This window comes from Larus michahellis, chromosome 2, assembly GCF_964199755.1.
Source record: "Larus michahellis chromosome 2, bLarMic1.1, whole genome shotgun sequence".
In the NCBI taxonomy this organism is placed as follows: domain Eukaryota; kingdom Metazoa; phylum Chordata; class Aves; order Charadriiformes; family Laridae; genus Larus; species Larus michahellis.
The window spans coordinates 55,372,851-55,392,567 of record NC_133897.1 but is presented as its reverse complement, the minus strand read 5'-3'; the positions used below and the strand labels follow the sequence as shown (position 1 = coordinate 55,392,567).

General features: G+C 42.2%; 1 protein-coding gene across 1 annotated transcript in view; it reads left to right on the top strand.

Moving 5' to 3' along the window:
- The window catches only part of ITGA9 (integrin subunit alpha 9), a 228,803-nt gene that overhangs the window by 153,075 nt on the left and 56,011 nt on the right, over positions 1–19,717 (top strand). The gene's annotated exons all lie outside the window — the stretch shown is intronic.

Below are 19,717 nucleotides of genomic sequence, written 5' to 3'. Positions count from 1 at the left end.
TGTGTGTAACATTCCTGCTGCTTCTCACAGCAGCTTTCGCAAGCAACAGCTGAGTGAAGTTAGCAGGGCTGGGCCAGGGCGGGGTGAACAGTGAGGTTATGGTTTCTGCAGGCGCAGTAATTTCCCATCATTCTTTCGTGAGCGTGTACCTGAAACTTTGGTGTTGGATACGAATATTGCCGATAACCGGAGTCATGCTGCTTATGGGCCCTGGGGTTTTTCTTCTGATGTAATGCGGTACCGTCTCTTTCTGGGTTAGCAGGGAGGTCGTGTGGTTTGGATGTGAACTCTTTCTTCCTCGCTCCCAGAGCACTTGCCGGCATCTCTTGACTAGGATTGCCCAGAAGAGCCGCAGACACAGGCAGAGTTTAATTTTTTCCAAATTGGAAATTCTCTTACACCAGTTTCCCATACTGCTCATACTTTCTAAGAGTCTTAAGGCTGGTAGGGGCAGGATACTGATAGGGCATGAAAGCCAAAGACACATGCCCTCTTTTGGTTCCAGCTGTACCACTGGAAGAAAATTTAGGTCCTGGGTAATCATTATGTCTCTTTTTCAAGCAGTTACTGTCCCTTTGGATCCGCTGGCAGACAAGTTAATGTGATCAGTCTCGATTCACATCCAGCTGGTTAGCAGAAACCTTTTAAATTAGTGGTTTGATTTAATCCAGCTGATTTTGTGTGGAGTGAGTTGGACTTGCTCCTGTAAACCAATCTGCCAGAGGGTCAGAGGGGAGTGATGCCAAGTAGCGTGGAAGCTGTGACCCCTTGCATTGACACAAGTGTGTCTGGAAGATTGCCTGAGCCATATATCACTTATGGGAGGGGATTTGAAGCCTTTTGCCAGGACAGCTTTTATAACCAGGGCTTGGGAATATGAGTAGCATGGCAGTAACCATGCCACATGCTGCCTCCCTGTTTTTCCAAATCTAATGCTTAACTTTTTGGTTACAGAGTGCACCAAAACATTTTGCATCCCTGGAGTAAAATTGTCCAATTTCTTAATTGGAAAGCAAAAATATGTGTAGTTCAAGCTATCTGACTTCATTGTTTATTTTAATTTCTTTTTCTGTGGATGCTTAGTGAAAACCTCAGCTTTTATGCTTCCCTAGGGATAAGTAAGGAGCAGCACCTTTTTCGGGCCAGGGGCTATTAGAGCCATCTAATATCCTCCTGCTCTTAGCAGGTAGGAATTGAAGGCTAGACTTCTGATCCAGACTTTCCACTTAGGAATCATGTGTCACTCCCACATTCAGGGAATCGGCATTGGAGCCTAGATTTAGTTGTGTAATTAGTACTGATCAGAGTCTTGTAAATTTTTCTCCTATACTCTGATTTATTATGTATATTTGAAGTAAGTTTTTGTCATTCTTCCCATTAAATTAACTTGATGAATAGAATGCAAAAATCTCTGAAGTCTTCTGGCAAAATCCCTATTGGAATAAATGCTTCAGAAGCCATGATTTTGCAGGACTTCAGATCTTGTTCAGCTCAATGTTGGAAAAGCCTATGTGAGTTTGATTGTTAAATCCCGTTTTCAGGAGCAGCTTAACACTTAGGAATCTCATTGAAGGTTGACAGTGTATAAGGTTCCAAAAGTCTATATGACTCTGACCTTGCAAAACCGAATGTAGCTAACTCCAACTAGCTTTAAAAATCCAAGTTTTTGCAATCTTAAGCTACTTGCTGGGAAACAATGAGTTGTAGTGGGGGGTCACCCCAAGTATTTCCACAGAAAGTATGGAACTTCTGATTCAAGAAGACAGGACTTTTGATTATAAGCCTGTTTCTTTCAGGTGAGGTTACACAGAGGAAAAAATTTATTTTGCAGTACAAAAATGTGCTATAAAACTTTTGGGTGGAAGTTGGTTGGTTGTTTTTAAAAAGCTTGTGATTAGTAAGCTATTAGCAAACACATCTGTTTTTAAGGTCTTGATGATCCTGGAATGCCACATACATTGAGAAAGTTTATGCAGACCAGGCGGGGCTGTGCTCTGGGTTACGTCATGTGGAAAGTGTCCTGGAAGTAGCTTGTCATGACTCTTAATTTGACTGTTTACATATATATACGTAGTGGTTTTGAGGAATAGCCTGGGATGCTTTGTCTGGCTCAGATTATTCAGGGAGGTTTTGTTTGACTGCCTAGCCCTGCCCTGCCCTACTCTTGGGGCTGTGAGGGGAATGGTTTTCTAAAGGAAGAACAGCTATATGGATGAATACAGTCATGTGAGATGGACTTTCTGTAGAGGCTAGACAGCAGCCTGTGCTATAGCAAAGCCTGTTTACAGTGAATCCAGGCCTAGCTGGTGGTGTACCACACACGGTGGGGTTTCACTATGGCTGGGCACCAGTGGAGGTCCTGGTTTCCATCCAGGTGAGAGAGGGAAAAGGAAATCTGAAGCACTGGAATTATGAGACTTCCTTGAGGACGTGCAGAAGGGCTCCCTGGGCTGCAGGTGGTTGCTGCCCACTACGTTTTGGCCCCTGTGTGGCCCGTAGCTCACTGGCCAAGCTGCTTCCCCCTGCACATCTTTGGGAGCTGGACAGAGCCAGAAGCCACAGCCACGGTTGCATCAGTGCCGGCCATGGAAGAGGACTGGAATCCCTTTGGAAAAGGGATTCAGCTACCTTGGTTGCTGAGATCCAGACACCACAATTTAGACAGTTATCTTGATACTGCATTTCTGGGAGAAAGGGGAAAAACCCTTCATGGAGCCCAGTATACAGCGAGCTCAATACACTTGATCTTGGATGTGCTTGTTTACAGGCTATGCTCTCCCTACAGGAAAGATCACTAGTGACTTTCCTGTGGCCAGTGTGTCTCAGTTTTCATCTTTTGCTCTTAAACTCAGTGGAGAGAGACTTGCCAACGTTTGAGGTGAGAAATCTATGGGACAGGATTTGTCTCCTGTGCTCTTAAGGATGAGGCTTAAAATCATCTGAACTTTGGCATCCCCTGCAAAAGACTTAAGTAAGAATTGATTTGCGTGGCTTTCAGTAGCTTTCATTACAGCAAGAAGCTGCTGGGTTTGGGGTTTGTTTTGGTTGTAACTTGAAGCTTAAAGTTTATCGAGTTTCTGGTATGAAAGGTCAGTTCTGTTCTTGCAGGCATTTCTTTTAGTCACTTTTAAGAGAGGCAGCTCAAGATGGTGCCAGAAGATAAATGATACCCCAAGTGGAAAATCCAATATATATATATATTTACATTATATCTATAATATACATATGTGTGTGTATATATATATTATGTTGCTTAGTCCTGTGGGATCTTGTAGTGACGGTGCTGTGTGGCAATCTCTCTTTCTCCTAGTTGTTCAGATTTCTTCTGTGATGCTAGTAGGATCTATACATAAAAACGAAACCCTCTTTAATTAATCTTATTAAGCACAAAGCATGATCCTGCAGTCATACTTCAGCATAGCCTCTCTGAAGTCAACATCAGTTTTGTCTGTAGAAAGACTTACAAAAACCCAGCTGCACAATCAAAATGATGAGTAAGGGTGTGAAGAGTTTTTAGCTGAAAATCCAAGGAGGGGCCAGCACTGCTTAGGAAATCATGAGCTTTTCTTTCCTTGGGTTTGACACTGGGGCCATGTGATTTTTCTGACTTTCTTGTGAACACCCTGGTTACTTCTGGTGTGAAAGGAAAGTCATGTCTGGGTTTTTTTTCTTTGTATTTTCTCTCCCTCTTTTTTGCTCATTGTTTGCTCTTTCTCTTCCTTCAAAAACATGTTGGAAAAGCTCTCAGGAGAGCCTTGATTTTTTTTTTTTTTTTTTTTTTTTTTTTTCTAGGGAACTAGGTGAGGCAGGCTCCCTCCTCCTGGAGCAGCTGACAGTCAGCAACATAACCCTGGGTTCAGCTGGCATCAGTCTGTGGTCCTATTAGCAGAAGTAGGCACATTAAACCCCTCCCTGCTCTGAAGGAGGCCTTTGGGCCCTAAATCTGTTTTTTTTCAGAGAGGGAGCTTCCTGTGGTGTTTCATCAAAACCAGAGGCGTTGAGCAAGGCCGGGAGGAAGACTGAGAAGTGTTTCAGCTGGCTCCGTTTCAGTCTTGGGGGGTGAGCGGGGGACCCCCTCTCTAGGCTGTCTCAGCGGACCCCCAGCCTGGGCAGGCTGCAGGGGATGCCGAGCCAGGCGCGTTCCCAGCCGGCAGCGCTTTCGCAGCCTGCCTTTGGGTGGAGGCCAGAAAACCTGCGCTTGACTTTTGGCTGTAACCATCTGCAGAAGAGTAACGCAGTGATTTCCACTTAGCAAGGGAAAAAGGAGGAGCGCACTAAAAAGCCGTTCTGTGAAGTAGAGCGGCACCTCTTAAAGTAAAGCCTTACAAGTGAACTGCTAAGCTTTTGTTTTAAAAAAAGGAAATATACATATTAAGAAAACTTGTTTCAGTATCCTGGTGCAGTAGGTAGTGAATTATACCTTTGCGTTTCAGCAGTGTCTCTGGGTTATCTAGTATTTATCATGTCATCAGGTTTTTCTGTGAAGAAGTCCTGATGCACCTTGTATTTGAGTTTCTGAAAGAGAAAGACCAAAACCCCAAACCTGTGTGTTTTTGCAAGAGGCGTTTCCTGGGATGTCGGATTTGGCTTTGGTTGTTGGGCATTATAGGTTGAGCTAAGGTTTATTAATTCCAGGAAAATACCCAATGCCAAACTCATTAGTACTGTTATTACCTTTAATATTATTCTTTACACTTGAAAACTACCACCAGAGAAGCAGGGGGGGTGGTGGTGGTGGTAACGCTTGGTTTTATTGATTTTATTTCCTCATCGAGTTTGGTTTTAATTTATTTTTTTTTAATTATTATTTGTGAGGTTTTCCATTTGCTTTTTCCTTGAAGTATGTGAAGTTGATGACATTTGAATTTATTTCCTGAAGTCGTTTTTAACGTAAGCTTTTCATTATAACACTGAGAGAGAATAGCTGTGTTGCAGTTGAATACACCAGTATTCAGTATAATTGATGCCTTACACACAGAAGGTTGTCTAACAGTGTACGTGGGCATGTATTATCTGTGCTTTCAGAAGTACCACTAGGAAATGAATGTTGGTATATTGATTTGATTTCTGCCACTCAATATTCTTTTTCCTGCTTTTAATTTTAAGAGAAGCATGTTTTGAAGATATGATTTCGTTATTATAGAATAATAATGTGTATAACCCATGGGTTATCTGTAGTAATTAAAAAACAATTCCCCCGTTAATGTTGCCATGCAACCATGATTTCATAGTGTGAGATACATGTGTGTGTGAGCACACATATATATACATACATCTACATGTAAAGGGAGATGAAGGAAAGCTTACCCCAGAGCCCTTTTTCCTCCCAACAGCTTCCCTGCCTCCTGTTTTTCCCGGGGTTATTGGAGAGCATGGACTCATACACACAAGGATGCACTGCTGTTATTAAACTTATCTTACTGTTCTTATGCACAGATCATGAGGTGATAATAAAGGGAAAAAGATAGGTGTTCATCCACAGGTTTTTTGAAATAAAGGTGTAATCAAACACAATGCACTCCTGACAGATTGCAACAGCGTATGTAGTTTGGATATACGTATAATGGTATGAAGAATATAGGAACATGCCAGTGTGTGATTCTGGATGTGCTTTTTCTGACTCTTGAGACTTAATTTTCCTCTCTGGATAATTGCACTGTGTCTGGACAAGCAATTAATCCAACATTTCTGCAGTTTTATAGAGAAAAGCTTTTTTTTTTTTTTTTTTTTTTTTAAAATAGCACAATCTAAATTACTGCTGAATTTAGCTAAATGTGCGTCAGAGATATTTTGTGTAAAAGTTTCTATGGTTGCTTTTTAACTTTATCACTGTGGAGTCAGAAGCCTGATTTTCCCTTAGTCTTTATTTTCTTCAGGGTTTTACTATGTTTTTGTATGTGGAACTTGAACGAAATGGCGAGTACGTGGAAGTTGCCTTAGGCTTAGTAGTATATTAGTGTACATACTAGCCAATGTAGTATTTTCAAAACATTTTTATGAGTGAAGGTTTTATCTTGGGTGGTAAACTGATAGTGCATTACTAAGTAGGCACCATTTTGTAATGCTTTGTTATGTGTGGATTGTGGGGTTTTTTCCCATTCTGCACCTAAGTCTCCATTTTTCATGAAATTTTGGGTGAAACTTGAAAAGCATTGTGGCAATGTCTTAACCTAGTGAAGAACTGTCAGTCTTACCTTTTGCAGATTTCTTTTTTAAGATGAGACTTGTAACGAAGGGATGCCGAAAGGAAAGAAATGTATGTTGTGTTCAACTTGTTTTAAGCATCTCTTTTGCAACGGATGGGCTGCGTTCTATTTCCTAGTGCAGTTGGCTCTTGGTCCAGTGGTCATCTACGCATTGGCCTCTAGCTGTTTTGCAAAATCACTGGACCAGACCGGTGAATGTGCTAATTCTAAAATACAGTGCAAGTACATGGAGGAGATGGAGTTTGGATTCCTCCAAGTTTCAGCTTTGTATTTGGCTGCATTAATATCTTGGGGACTGTTCCTGATGCTGTGGCACTTGCAGCCAGCACTGGGATCCCATTGGAGAGGAGCATCCAGACCAGTGTTCCAAATGGAGAGGAGGTTGCTGAGTCCACATTCCATTTGTGGGATATTGTGCAGATGATGGGACTTCAGCTGGCCAGCTTGCTTCCCAGTTACTTTTGTTCCTGTTTACTCATCCTGTTGTTGGATGCAAGAGGCTGTTGCCGGCATCATGCCAGGAGATGACACTCTGTGCCTTTAGAAAGGAGAGCTCTGCATCTCTTGGAATAAATGAAAAACAGTATTTCAAGTGATGCCAACAAAAGATATGTTTTTCAAGGTGGCTACCTAAGACAACAGCTGGAGAAGGCACCTAATAAATCAGCTAAGTGGAGCTGGGAGGGGCAAAGAATTTTTTCTGCTATCCTACTGTCTACGGAAGGAAACAAAGAAAAGAAAGAGGTACTTCACAGTTTTTTCAGGCTGTGGCACTCCTTGCTACTAGATCAAGTGGGTGCTAAAAATAGTGCAAGACTACTTGGGGAGATGAGCAAGTCCATTGAAGAGGAATCCACAGAGGTTAGGGAATACACAGAAATTAACTCTGGCTCAGGACATTCTTGGGTCAAAAACATTTGGAGTCGGGGAGAATATTTTGGGGGAAATACCTCTATATGATTGTCCTGCTCTCATACGCTTCCCCAGGTACTCAGTTTGGCCACTGTGGAGACGGCTTACTAGGATGAAGAGCTTCATCTTCCTGTTGGCCTCTCTGTTTGGCTGCAAAGATAATAATATTGCCTACGCATGTGCTGAACAGTAACCAATCTTTGAAGAGCCAGCAGTTCCTACTGAAAGGGAATAGATGATATAAATAAACACAGGGATGTGCTTTTGTACTGTTGCATGCTGATTTATTTAGATCCTATTGACACTGAATTTTAAGATGCGTTTAGATTTGTGTTGCAAAAAATGTGCTGCAGGCATGGCACCAGGATCCCAAAGTCCCTTGTTCAGGCTTTCTGACTCAGTTTGCTCCCACCCAGCACTCCCCTGTTGCTTGGCCTGGACATCCGTGCTTGCAGTGCCCCTCCCGTGGTCTTTCTCCTGCTCCAAGACATTTCTGTACTAGAGACAGGGCTGGTGATCCGGGTATGTCTGTAAACCAGCTCTGTTGGGCCCTCAGGGGCACTGGTGAAGGGGCAGCGTCCCTCCTCAGGCTGTGGCTTAGCTAAACTGGCTGTGCAACCCATGACACCGGTTCTGAAAAGCACAAGTATGAAATGATCGGCATGGTTAGAATTCACATTAGGAATGATGGTTGCCATCCTTTACAATATTAAGCTGGAAGAATCATGCAAAAGTAAATGGCATGTATAAAAATCTACTGAAAAGACTCTGCAAACGTATGTGTAACCTGCACATTCTTGACTGCTCAACTATACTGTCTACTAAGGGCAATAACGTGTGGGGTACAAAATACCTGCTGTAATGTGGCTGTGTTCGGGTCATTTGCAGTGTGTGTGTGTTACTGATTTTGGCAGTAGGAAATAGTTTCTTTTGCTTGGCTGCAAGTACACAGTTACTTTTTTTATTTTGCCATGTGCATTGCTAATGAATGGGGCAACATATATGTGTGTGGATGTGTGTGTATATGGAAGAGGGCAGCTGAATTTGTTCAAAAAATGGTACAATATGAATAGATCAAAAATATAAATACTTCTAACAACACTGAGTCAACTCGGGGATCTCCAACTAAGGCAGAATAGTCTATTTTTTAATCAAAAATAAACTTTTGGTGGAATTGATGGAATAGCCAGAACTTCTAGAATTTGAATGATTGGTGTTTCCGGTTGTGTCAGCTCTTTGATCCAAGAGGAAAAAAGCAGTCTTAGCTTTCTTATTACACCCTTTCATTTTTTTCCTTTTTTAGGTTTGGTTTTGTTTTGTTTTGTTTTTAATGCAGCAGCCATATATCTATCCATATGTATTTACAGGGCAAGGAGTATAGCAATAGGAACAACAAATTTTTTGGGAGTATCTGTGAGGTCAGATATCTTTGAAGGTACTTGACATAATGTGATATCTTACCAGCTCTGATAAAATTATGATGTGCCTTTATCTCTTTTCTCATCTGATCTGACTGTGGAGGAGAAAATAAGAAAGGTTAGGTTATGGTCATGAATGGAGCCCATGGTTTAATCCCAGTTTGAAACCAGTATACTTCTGTCTGCCTCAGCTGGAAAATAGTGTGAGCAGTAGACCTCAAATGAAGTTTGATGGTAGCTTCCCTCCCTCCCTCCTTCCTTCCTCCCTCCCTCCTTCCCTCCCTCCCTCCCTCCCTCCCTCCCGTCCTTCCGTCCTTCCCTCCCAAGTACATAGTTTTGCAATGCTGCATGCAAAGAAGAGCAAGAGCAAAGGGGCCTGTTTATTGTTTTAGACAGAGTGTTCCAAGCAAGGAATTCTTTCTCTTCTATTCCAAGCAATAATTACATTTTCCCACTATAGAAAGTACTTGTTATGTGAAAGGCACTTGTGTCTTAATAGAAGTTATGAGCCTGATTCTTTAGTAAGGATTACAAAGGGCAGGTGAAAATTGAGTAACTGGAATGGGTTCTGTTTGGTTTTTATTAGACTTGAACTCATACAGACTCATTAGAAATATAGTAATTTCTTGGTAATTATAGACATGAATTACATTAAACTATTCAGTAGGTAAGTTGAGCTTGCAAAACTCTCCTATATTCCAAGCTTGATGCTTCACTTCTTTCCATTTTTAGTAGTTTTTTTTTAATTGTGGAGTGACATTAACTGCCCTATCCTAAGAGCACGCAGCCCTGTTGTCCTCACTTTTCTTGGTCCTCTGTAGAGAGGAAGTGACATAGTGAGCAAGAAAGCAAACAAAAAAACTGTTTGTGACAGCTGATCATAGTACTGTCTTGAATGAAGTTGTCTTGTTAGAAGTACCTTGTCATTCCCTAGCATGCTTTAAAGGAAGGAAGGATCAAAGAGAGGATCAACTTGCAAGAAGAAACCGGAAGGGGCCCAAGTGCAAGCGGGGCTCCTTGCCACAACCCACTAAAGATGGTTTTTGCTTAAATACCACGAAGGACAGAGGATTTAATCTGAATCCTTCCCACAGAAAGAACACTTTTCCTTTTTTGGTAGAGAATGAGTGAACTGACTTTGGGGCTGGTACTGATCTTCCTCCAACATTTCCCCGCTTGTTCTCTCCCATGGAAGCAGGCAAATCCCATCCCAAAGCTGCCCCCAGCCTGAGCCGACCCTTAAAAGCAAGGAGAGGAGCATTAGCAGAAAGTGGTTGGGAGAAGGTCTCAAGCCGTTGAGTGTTCCTCCAAAGCCTCAGATAGCAAAACACACAGAAAATGGCATGACAAAAGGCTTCCTTGGGAAATCTTCAGTGCCTGCAGTCAAGGTAGCTCCTGGCTCCCTTCTTGCAGCCTTTTAAGCTCAGGTGGCTCCTCCTCGATGGGGTCTAGGAAATGTTAGAGGCTCATGGGGATGCAAGGGAAAAGGCAGCTTGAGCTTTCTTGCCCTGGGAAAACATTTCATTTCAGTTGTGTTCAGGAGTTAGAGAGGCCTTCAGGAGCCTGAGATTATCCTGACTGGACCAGCAGCCCCCTGCACTGATGAGAAAAGAGGCATGAGTGCCAAGCCTGAGCTAATGTGTCTTCCCTTGGGCATGGAGGTAGCTGCAGGGGCCAGAGCCCCAGCATGAGTTCCCGGACTGATGGTGTCAGCAATGATGTCACTTCTCAGATGCTAATTGCTGCTGCAGGGGGAAGGGATGACCTCAGAAGTGCAAACTTGTCATTAAGAGATGGATTCCAAAAAATACATATTTGCTCTGCTGAGAATCATTTTCCTCTGTTGACTGCTTTTGTACCACTGTCTGTGGAAAGGATATAAAAGCAAGCATAAGGCTCTCATCTCTATTCCAAACTTTTATGAGACATAGTAAAGACATCATAGGGAAAGTGTGGTGTCTCCAGCCGCTGCTCGCCTTGACAACTCCACTGGGGACACTGGTCATCCGCTACTGTAAAATAGGCTACCATTCTGTACTTGGGGGACACTCTATCAGTTAATCCTAAATAAGAAGCTCTACATGACTTAGTCATACAGCCCACTGTGCCCAAATTTGAAGGGCATTCTTTATGTTATTAATAACACTGAGGTCATGCCCGAGGGTGCTCCAGTGGATGAGCGTTGTTGTGTGGTCAGGTGAAAGTCTGACCTTTAAGCTGCTCCTGCTCCATTGGCAGAGTACATGTAGCCATACATTAACACATACGGAAAAGGATTATACAGTCAGGCCTGACCAAACAGTGTAGCTGAAACATGTCCAACCTCACGACGAACGAGGGACAGCTGACCTAACAGCTCTATGGGGGTGGTGGATCATGGTGCTGTCCCCTGGATTATTTCCTAGCTCTTGAAGAAATTAAGTTCAGCAGTTCTCGGCAATTGGGGAAAAGAAGTATTTAGCTTGCATAGTACAGCGAAAGCATATGTAAGTCTAATTGGTCTATTAAAAATGAGAGTTAGTGTGGCAGCAAAGAAGGTGAAATTTCTCAGGGCAGCACCAAATCCCTCTTTCTCCTTGTTAGCTTCACCACCTGCCCTGCAGGTCCCTTAAAAGATGGGAGAAGCAAAAATACAATCAATTTTGTTGGCTGGTTCTGAAACTTGTTTTGGGGCTTAATCACTTACGTGAGCTGAGTGAACAATTTTTGCTGCTTCTTCAGCTTCTGAGATGGTGTGCTTTAAAAATCTGCTGCACTAGCTTTTCACTAGTTAAGATAAATGTTTATGAGAGAGAGAAAATAAGAATGTTGGGAATATCCAGTAAGTAGAAAAGTTTTTGTCTCTCTCTCCCTTTTTACTCAAAGATTTGCTATGTCGGCTGGGATCGGTGAGCTCATGGTCTATAAATAGGTTCCATCCAGGGAGGAGAGGGGAGAGGCGGGAGGCTCTAATTAATTATATAGAAATAGTTGTTTTCACAAAATAAGCAGCAAATCCAAGATGTTTGAAGCCAGGCTCGCTGGGCTTGGGGGTGGGGTGTGCCTACAGCATTAACTAGTGAGATCATGGAATGGGACAGGAAATCTCTCCCTAATGCCAAAGAAAACTTCCCCCCTCCCCCCCCCCCCCAGTTCTTTTAATGAAACAACTGTTGAGGTTCCCCAACCCCCTTTGAAGCTTATTTTCTGATAATGAATCAAAGGATGGATTCATTATGAGAATACAGATCCAGATGCCCCACTCTCCCAGATCTTTATATGCACATTTGGCTGCGTGCTTGTCAGCGTACTCGGGTATGCAGTTTTGCTTGCTCATGTAAGCGCTGGGATGATGAGGGTCTTCACTGGTGAAACATCAGTTTGTGGAGCTGCAGAATTTATGATGTGTGACATTCACATTTGTTGATTTGGTTTGTTAGGGAAATATCTGTGCGCTGAAAAGTAAAGGAGAACTTTGAGTCCCTGTGACACCTTTGAAACAGACCTTTGCAATGCACACAAAATCTTTTTATTCTGTTGTATACTTTGATTAGATATTCAATATTCTTCAATCCTTGCATTCAGGAGGTTAGGTAGATGCTAGTTTCATGACAATGTCTAGCTGAGCAAGTCCATAGTGAATCTATATCTCCCTTTCTGAATATTTTTCCTAGCCAGTAATTATTAACAGTAGCTTTCACACTATAGTTGCTATTGCTGCTGACTTATCATTGACTTCTTCTTCACATTGTTATTCACATTGTTACTTGCATTCCACCCATGTTTGGAAATTATTTGCAATACAAGAAACCTGCAAAGCTCAGGCAACAGACCTGTTGCCTTAAAAGAGTGAAACGTATCTTAATTTCTTTCCATCATGAATATCTTTTTCCTTCTTATATATGACTTTGTCACACTCTTTGCTTTGGCGAGTGGAGAAGCACATGCAGAAGAGTTTCTGAACACAAGATGTTTGCTTGAAGTTGCTGGTAAATCACATGTCAAAAAACATAATAAAACTCATGAGGCACTTGCTCTGAGAGCAGAAACTTCCTAAAATGCATGTGAAATTTTTTCTTGGACCTTTGCTTTAAAAGCTGTGACCACTTGTGCTGGAGCACTGCAGTCCATCTTCAAACCTACTATCAGCAATAGGATTTATTTCTGCCCCGCCCCACCCCAGGTTATGTTGCACACTCCCAGCTCACAAGAGGCCAAGTGGCCCAGTGTCACCACCGTGTGCCACCGCCACTGCCTGGGAAGCTGGCCCCAGGAAAGCAGTGCATCCCGCCACCACATGCAGCTTTCCTTGCACCTTCCTCTGTCTGACCCCCGGTTTGTGCAGTGTTGGGTGCTGGGTGTTGATGGCAGTAGGTGTTTGAATGCTGTGTGCATTTGTAACGCCTGAAACAGATGAGCAAAAAAAGGAAAACCAAACCTCCAAACTGCTGGCTCAGTTTGTGAGATATTGAGATGTCCAAACGTAAGCAAGTTGCTGATGCCTTTGGCATTCACTGTAAGTCAAAGGAGGTGCGGAAGGTCTGTGCCTGGCAGGGTCAGCCCAGAAACACAGAGGAAATATTAAGTGTCCGTTCAGCACACGGAGAGTACTGCTGACAAAGAGGCAAAGCAGACATCAGACTGCTAGTTGTGTGAATAAAACAGAGGCCCACAGAGCTTTCAGGGATGATAATCAGAGCAACTTTTAAGAGGTATCTGAGGTAGATCAGACCCATCATTTCAGCCATTTCAGATGAATTTTGCTTGAATTGTTATACAGCACCAGGAAGAATTCCCAGTCAGTAGTACCACTGATCCTCTTTGTGTTCTTGCAGTTTTAAAATACCTAGCAAAGCTAGGAGGAAAGCATTGGAGGAAAGCACGGTATCTGTGGAATTATGTGTTAGAAAAACGGAGCCGATATATGCACAAGAAGGGGCCTCCGAGATTAAATTACTCTAAGCTGCACTTGCTCACAGTCATAGGGAAACTCAGCCTGGGCCAGTCTTTTTATTTGAAAAAAAGAATCCCCAAGCTTTCAGGAGCCCAGGCACCCCTAATTGCTCTGTTCATGTGGGTGACTGTGGCCCACGCTCTTTGGTGACCTCAGTTGCTTTAGAAAGAAAGTACATCGACGTGCTCCAGGGGTGGCTATTAAATGAATTGACAAATCTTCATATCCTTGAAGCCTCAGTGAAGGCATTAAAAGGATTGTGAGGCAGGAACAGATAAGGGTAAGTGCAAAATAAAAATTACGCTCTCAAAACCCTAGGGAAAACCACCATGGGGGAAGTTGTTGATAGTGTAACTGAAGGGCTCTAGACCAAGATTATGAAGAGTGATTTGAAGAAGCCACCTCAAACATCATCAAAGAGGCCATCTTTCATTTTAGGTTCCTGACGTGGGAGGTGTTTGTGCTACCTGGCTGTGCTAGCTAAGTGCGTAGGAAGCAGATTACCAGCTGTGTACAGACATATGTTCAGTGATATCTCCCAAAAGTAAGAAGCTCTTAAAATGCAGTTCAGGTCTATATAATTGTCTTGTTGGGTGGAACAAAACATCCAGATGTTCATCTAAACTCTCATTTGGGAAAATGTCCTGTTCACCAAAAGTACAGATTGGAATTACTGAGGTATAAGTATATACTTTAAGTCAGGGTTCACGGTGAGAATAAAAAACTGTACAAATTTAGCAAAACTGTATTTTTCCCTGTGCCTGATGTAAGTATCTACCTTTGGTGCAGGTCAGAGAACCCACATTTCCAAATAACCAGTGGGGAGAGTTAGCTGTAAAGTCTATATGCTGAAGAGTATGTAGTAGGTAGATGCATAGTATCTAACTTTTGAGACTTAGCATTGTATGAAGTGGACCCTTCAAGTAGCTAGCCCTCTTTTGTTATATTTTCTTAGTGTATTTGTTTTAGGACTTCTCAGATGAGGATACTGTCCCCTGTGGTGCCAAGTGTAATGGTTCTCAGACAGGCATTACAGAACAAGAAAACCAATAACACAAGAAAAGCAATAATAAGAATGTGTGCTCTGGCAATAAGTGCAGGGTTCCTCAGTATTCACTCTCGTCATTCTTCCTTTGTACCCTTTGGGAAACGTGCAGCAGCATCAAAAAAACTAACAAGTTAAATAAATTCCCAACATCTTCAGAACGGGAATGTTCTGCCAACATATTATCAAGGCTTCCAGGACATTTGCTCCTCTGTTCCAGACCGTATGTGCTAGTAGCCAGGTTTTGCAGGGGAGACTTTTCTCCATCTAAACAACAACAAAAAAGCTTTAATTTAAATGTAGCCAAAGAAAGAGAAATATAAACTGCTGGTAAATGCATTTTCTAACAAGTTGGTGTTTCTTCCTTCTAAAAAAATACGCAGATTATCTTAACAATTCTGCAATGAAGGTATTTTTAGTGCCTTTCATTAGTGATTTTAATACATTCAAACATAACAGCTAATCAGAAGAGTGTTTAAAAGGGTGAGGTCAACTCTGGCACAGATAATCAACAGTATTCAGAGCCGCAGTGAGTTTAGCCTAAGTTCAGAAATTAATATAACTTTCTGTTGACTACCTTGGTATGATTTTATTTAAAAAAAATAATCAGTTAGAGCCATAGCTGGCACATCATTTTGCAAGTTGAATATTGTTCTGTTGGATCTCCCTGTTGACATTTCAGATGTAGTATCTCCTATTAGCTTGTGTGCTTAGAAAAGCAGAGAGCTGGCAGGCCATAAATGAGTGTGAGGATAGTTGAATTCACACCTTCTCTGTGAGAGCACTGAGTGATACATACACAAGTAACCTATGCTTTTATATTTGTTTGCTTTTGATGATAGTCGTAGTTTGGTAGAAGAACTGTAGGATAGATAAAAGCCTGGTATTGAAGATGGTTGAAGGAGAGTTAACGGGTTGGTGGAGATTACTTTAAGGAGATGTTTGAGACCAGGAGCTGGCAGCCAGTCATGGGGGGGCATGAGGGGTGGCAGCAACTTGAGGAAGTGTGCTGATGGACCTCATCAGTTCAGAGGAGTTGCTCTACCTTTGGGGAAGAAATGAATGACCCTAAGAGTGGGAAAAATAAAAACAGAATATGATTACATGAACTGACAGATCAGGCTCAGGAAGGTTGGAGGGTTTTGGCTGGACGTAAGTGAAGCAGAGAAGGGTCAGGGTTTATCGGCTGATCAATAAGTCACCACATACGATCTATGCGAGACTGCCTTGGGGAAAAAAAACATACGCGATCCGATTTGAAAATGGTTAGTCAAGGTGAAGCTGAGGAAGTTTCAGTATCTTTCTTTGGGCTGTGCCGCTTCACATATGGTGGTCATTTTTGGTCATCCACATTCAGGAAGAGGGAGCTTAATTAGGAGTAATGTGTTGTGCTGGTATGTCAACATGAAGGCTCTTCCCAGAGGCAGAGTCTGTGACCTGTGACTGTTTTATCCAGAGCCAGGCAACCTTTCTTCCACCAGCAGTTCTTTCTTACTGTTTTCTTAAGGCATTCTCTTTTCCTTCTTCTTCAGTCTTAGATTTAGCAGTTAACCAAGTTGAAAAGGAGCCTTCAGGGTCAAAGTAAACAATATTTAAGAAATCTTCTAAAAATGTTTGTTTCAGGAGAAGGGGGGGACAAATAGCAGCTGTCTTTGAGCAGGGTTTGGTTCTAATAAGAGGCCTTTTCCAGGATACCTGAATTAATCTGGTCTTGTGCTCCAGCTGGCACTGGTCCCGCCTTTGTACCATGAGAACATTCATTGGGCCCACTAAATACTATTAAAAGGAGACAAGCTTTTTAAATGCGAAAATACATGCAGTGAAAGACTTATCTGGTATGACCTGTCGTACTGCTGACAAGCTATTTTCTTAGTGAAAACCTGCCTTATGTGGCCTGAAAAATGTGTGGTTCTCTTGCAGTCCAGTTACGATCTCTGAGATAGGAAAAGAGCAAAATCTGGGGTTGTTCCATGTGTTAATATCCCCAGATCATCAGCAAGGTGAATGCTCTTGAATTATGATAATGATCCCATAATCCAGTATCCCATCTATGTGGTTAAAATGCTTGACTCTTGCTGAAATGCTTTTTAGACCAAACTGAATGCATTGTTTAAAGCATTCAGATTGACCTAGCTTGTCTACCTGTCTGAAGCTAATTAGTCTGTGAGCCCTGTACTTTCTTCTGTTTAGGTATCTTGAGTTGGTTTGGGCAGCAAGGATTTGACTGCACATAGTGTTACGGATTAGGGACAAGAATATGAGGAGACATTACTCCAAAGCACATCCCACATTGTCAGCCTGTAGTCAGATATACTCAGAGCTCCCGTGTTCAGTACCTGCCTACTTCTGCTGAGGCCGGTACTGGCCAAAGATGCCGGTGGAGGAGACAGTTGGTGTCCCCAGTGAAGCCTGCATGGCGCACCAAGCAAATATCTGAAACAGCAGAGAGATGGGGAAGAACATGACCATTGCTGAAATTTCTCTTCTGAAGTCTTAAATTTAGCAAATAGCAACATTCCAAGGTTGCTGCTTCTACACCTTATATTAATATGATCATTACCAACTTCCTGCACTAGTCAGTTGAAACCACACATAGTATTTACACTTCAAAACACATATGTCCAAAAATAAGGCCATTTTGTTACATCTCTGCTCATACACCTATTTACATGCCCCATGGATTATGTTTGACAGCATTATGCTACAGAATTTAGGGTGAGTTGTTGTTTCCATGTGTGCCCCTTATAATGGAGTTAGAACTTGGCTGTTTCATTGCTCATGTTATAATTATCAGGAACTTTTCTTTCTGTGATAAAGGACTTTGAGAAACAGACTGTGAGCCAGCCGGAGCTTCATGTTTCTCGTACCCAGGTCTGCATTTGTTATGCAGTAATAGTACAGCTATTTGGCTAATTAACTTGCTATTTATCTGATTGTCTTTCCTAAGAATATGAAATGCCGTGAAATGTTTCAGAAAGAAAACAACGTTGTCCAGATAAAGCTTCACACTGTCTCCTTGGAAGGGAAACTTCCAACCCCTTTGGCTATGTTTTCTAAGCAAACTAGAAACTGCTATGAAAACACATGCAATAAGCTGGGTTCTCAGCTGTGTTATATTGTCATAGAGAAGCATCGCTCACTGGAAGCGTTACCTAACATCAGTAAGAAGTGGCATCCGAAATTTCTGGAAGCCCTGAGTTGTGCTGTTTCTGTTCCCTATTTGCTAGATAAGACAGCACCAACCCTTCAGTTTGCTGGAATAGTGTGAAAACTGAATTTATTTAGTGCTTAAAGAGTGCCCACATGTTACAGAGCTGAACACCACAGGAAGCCTCATGAAGAAACAACTTTCTCTCTTTCCAAAACAGTGCTCTGCAAATAAAGCCTGAAACCAGACAATGAGCAGTGAAGGAAAAATGAAATTTTTACTCATTAGCTGAGCTTCTCCATCCTAATCACAGAGCAATGTAAGGATCCATGGGAAAAGTTTTCTAGGTAGCCTGTGTAATTTAGAAATGTGCAGAAGGCTGAACCAGAGTGATGCCAGGCAAACTTATTTCTGCTGTTTCCTAGCATTGAACAGTTTGACTTTGCAGCGTTAATAGAATCATAGAATATCTCAATTTGAAAGGGACCCATAAGAACCACCAAGTCTAACGCCCTGCTTCTCATAGGACCTAAAACTCAATCATATGACTAAGAGCGTCGTCCAGATGCTCCTTAAACTCTGACAGGTTTGGTGCCATGACCACTTCCCTGGGGAGCCTGTTCCAGTGACCGGCCGCCATCTCAGGGAAGAATCTTTTCCTAATGTCCAATCTGAACTTCAGTAATGTTGTGTTAATATGATATGCTAATGAAGCCAGAAGGTCATTCAAGTCAATCCTCCTTTATCCATTAAGTTGTTGCAAGCAGCAACAGCAAAACCAGCCAATGCAACATTATCTGTTGTTTCCTTAACAGGCCATTATAAAACAACTGGCATCTGCCTGCCTGCTGTCAGGGCTGCAAAGGCAGGCAGCCACCAACGTGCAAAATGAAGTAGTACTGCACTTCTTCCATTATCAAGATGAGAGTTCTTTCTGCTGAAGTGATATGGCCTTGAGGAGAGGAGGCAGCCTGTTGGGTCTGTCTGGTCACTGTCACCACCAGGCAGCTATGTAAATAGAAACCCCTCTTGAATGAACAGAGGCTGGGAGTTGATGAAAGAGAGTTCATAGGTTGCCACAGTTAGACAGTGAGGAACATTTGAACAACTCAGAACCAAGAATGTTCCCAGAGGAAACAGCTGTGAAATTTTTCATTTGGTTACGCAGCTGCTTAAAGTTTGTGTTCACTTGATCACTCACAAAAAACTGGAGAACCTCCCAGATTGCCGAGAGGAAAAGGCAAATGAAGGGGATGCTTCACCGTGAAGCACTTGCTCTGCTGTTTTGTGTTAAATGGAGGAGAAAATCTTAACACAGCATATGAGGACAGCAGCTTTGTATGACAAACATTTGATGTGCTGGGCAGTGCCATCTTTTGTATTTCTGGAAATAGAAGCCTACTGAAGATTTCAAGAAAACAGATCCACGAAGAAGAAGGTGAATGTGGAGGCCGCTGTTCTGGCATCTGAGTAGTACTGGCGTAATATCACACCACCAGGCATCTCCAAGCATGCATGGATTTTCTATTTACGTTATTTTCTTTTCATATGAAACCAGTGAAATACTGTCTTGAGTGGGATAAGAAAGGTAATGTTAGAGCTATAATTTTCTATACATGTGTGCCCTGATTTGAACCATGATTTTGAAGATAAAGGAGACCTTGTCTTTCCGATATCACAGGAAGCAGTTAAAAGATCGAGAATCTGAATTATGTCAGACTCGTAATTAAGATAATAGTAATGTCTGTAGAGCTGTAACGCCGTGCTCGGGTCAGAACGTGAAAAGCAGAAAGGCATTTCCTGGAGATGCTTATAGCCTGAGTTGATGGTTCAGGAAGCTACTTCCACATGTGCTTGTTCCAGCTGAGAATGGTACTCATGTAAATGCTTAATTTTAAGTGCATATTTAAGGCAGAACTCATATTTGAAGTGATTTGGGAAATGTGCATAAGGAGACAGAGCCCGGGTTTCACAAACTGCTGTCGATACCAAAAATAGATCAAATAAATCATATGTCCTGTAGCTAAGAGATTCTCAGCTACATGTCTAGAATAG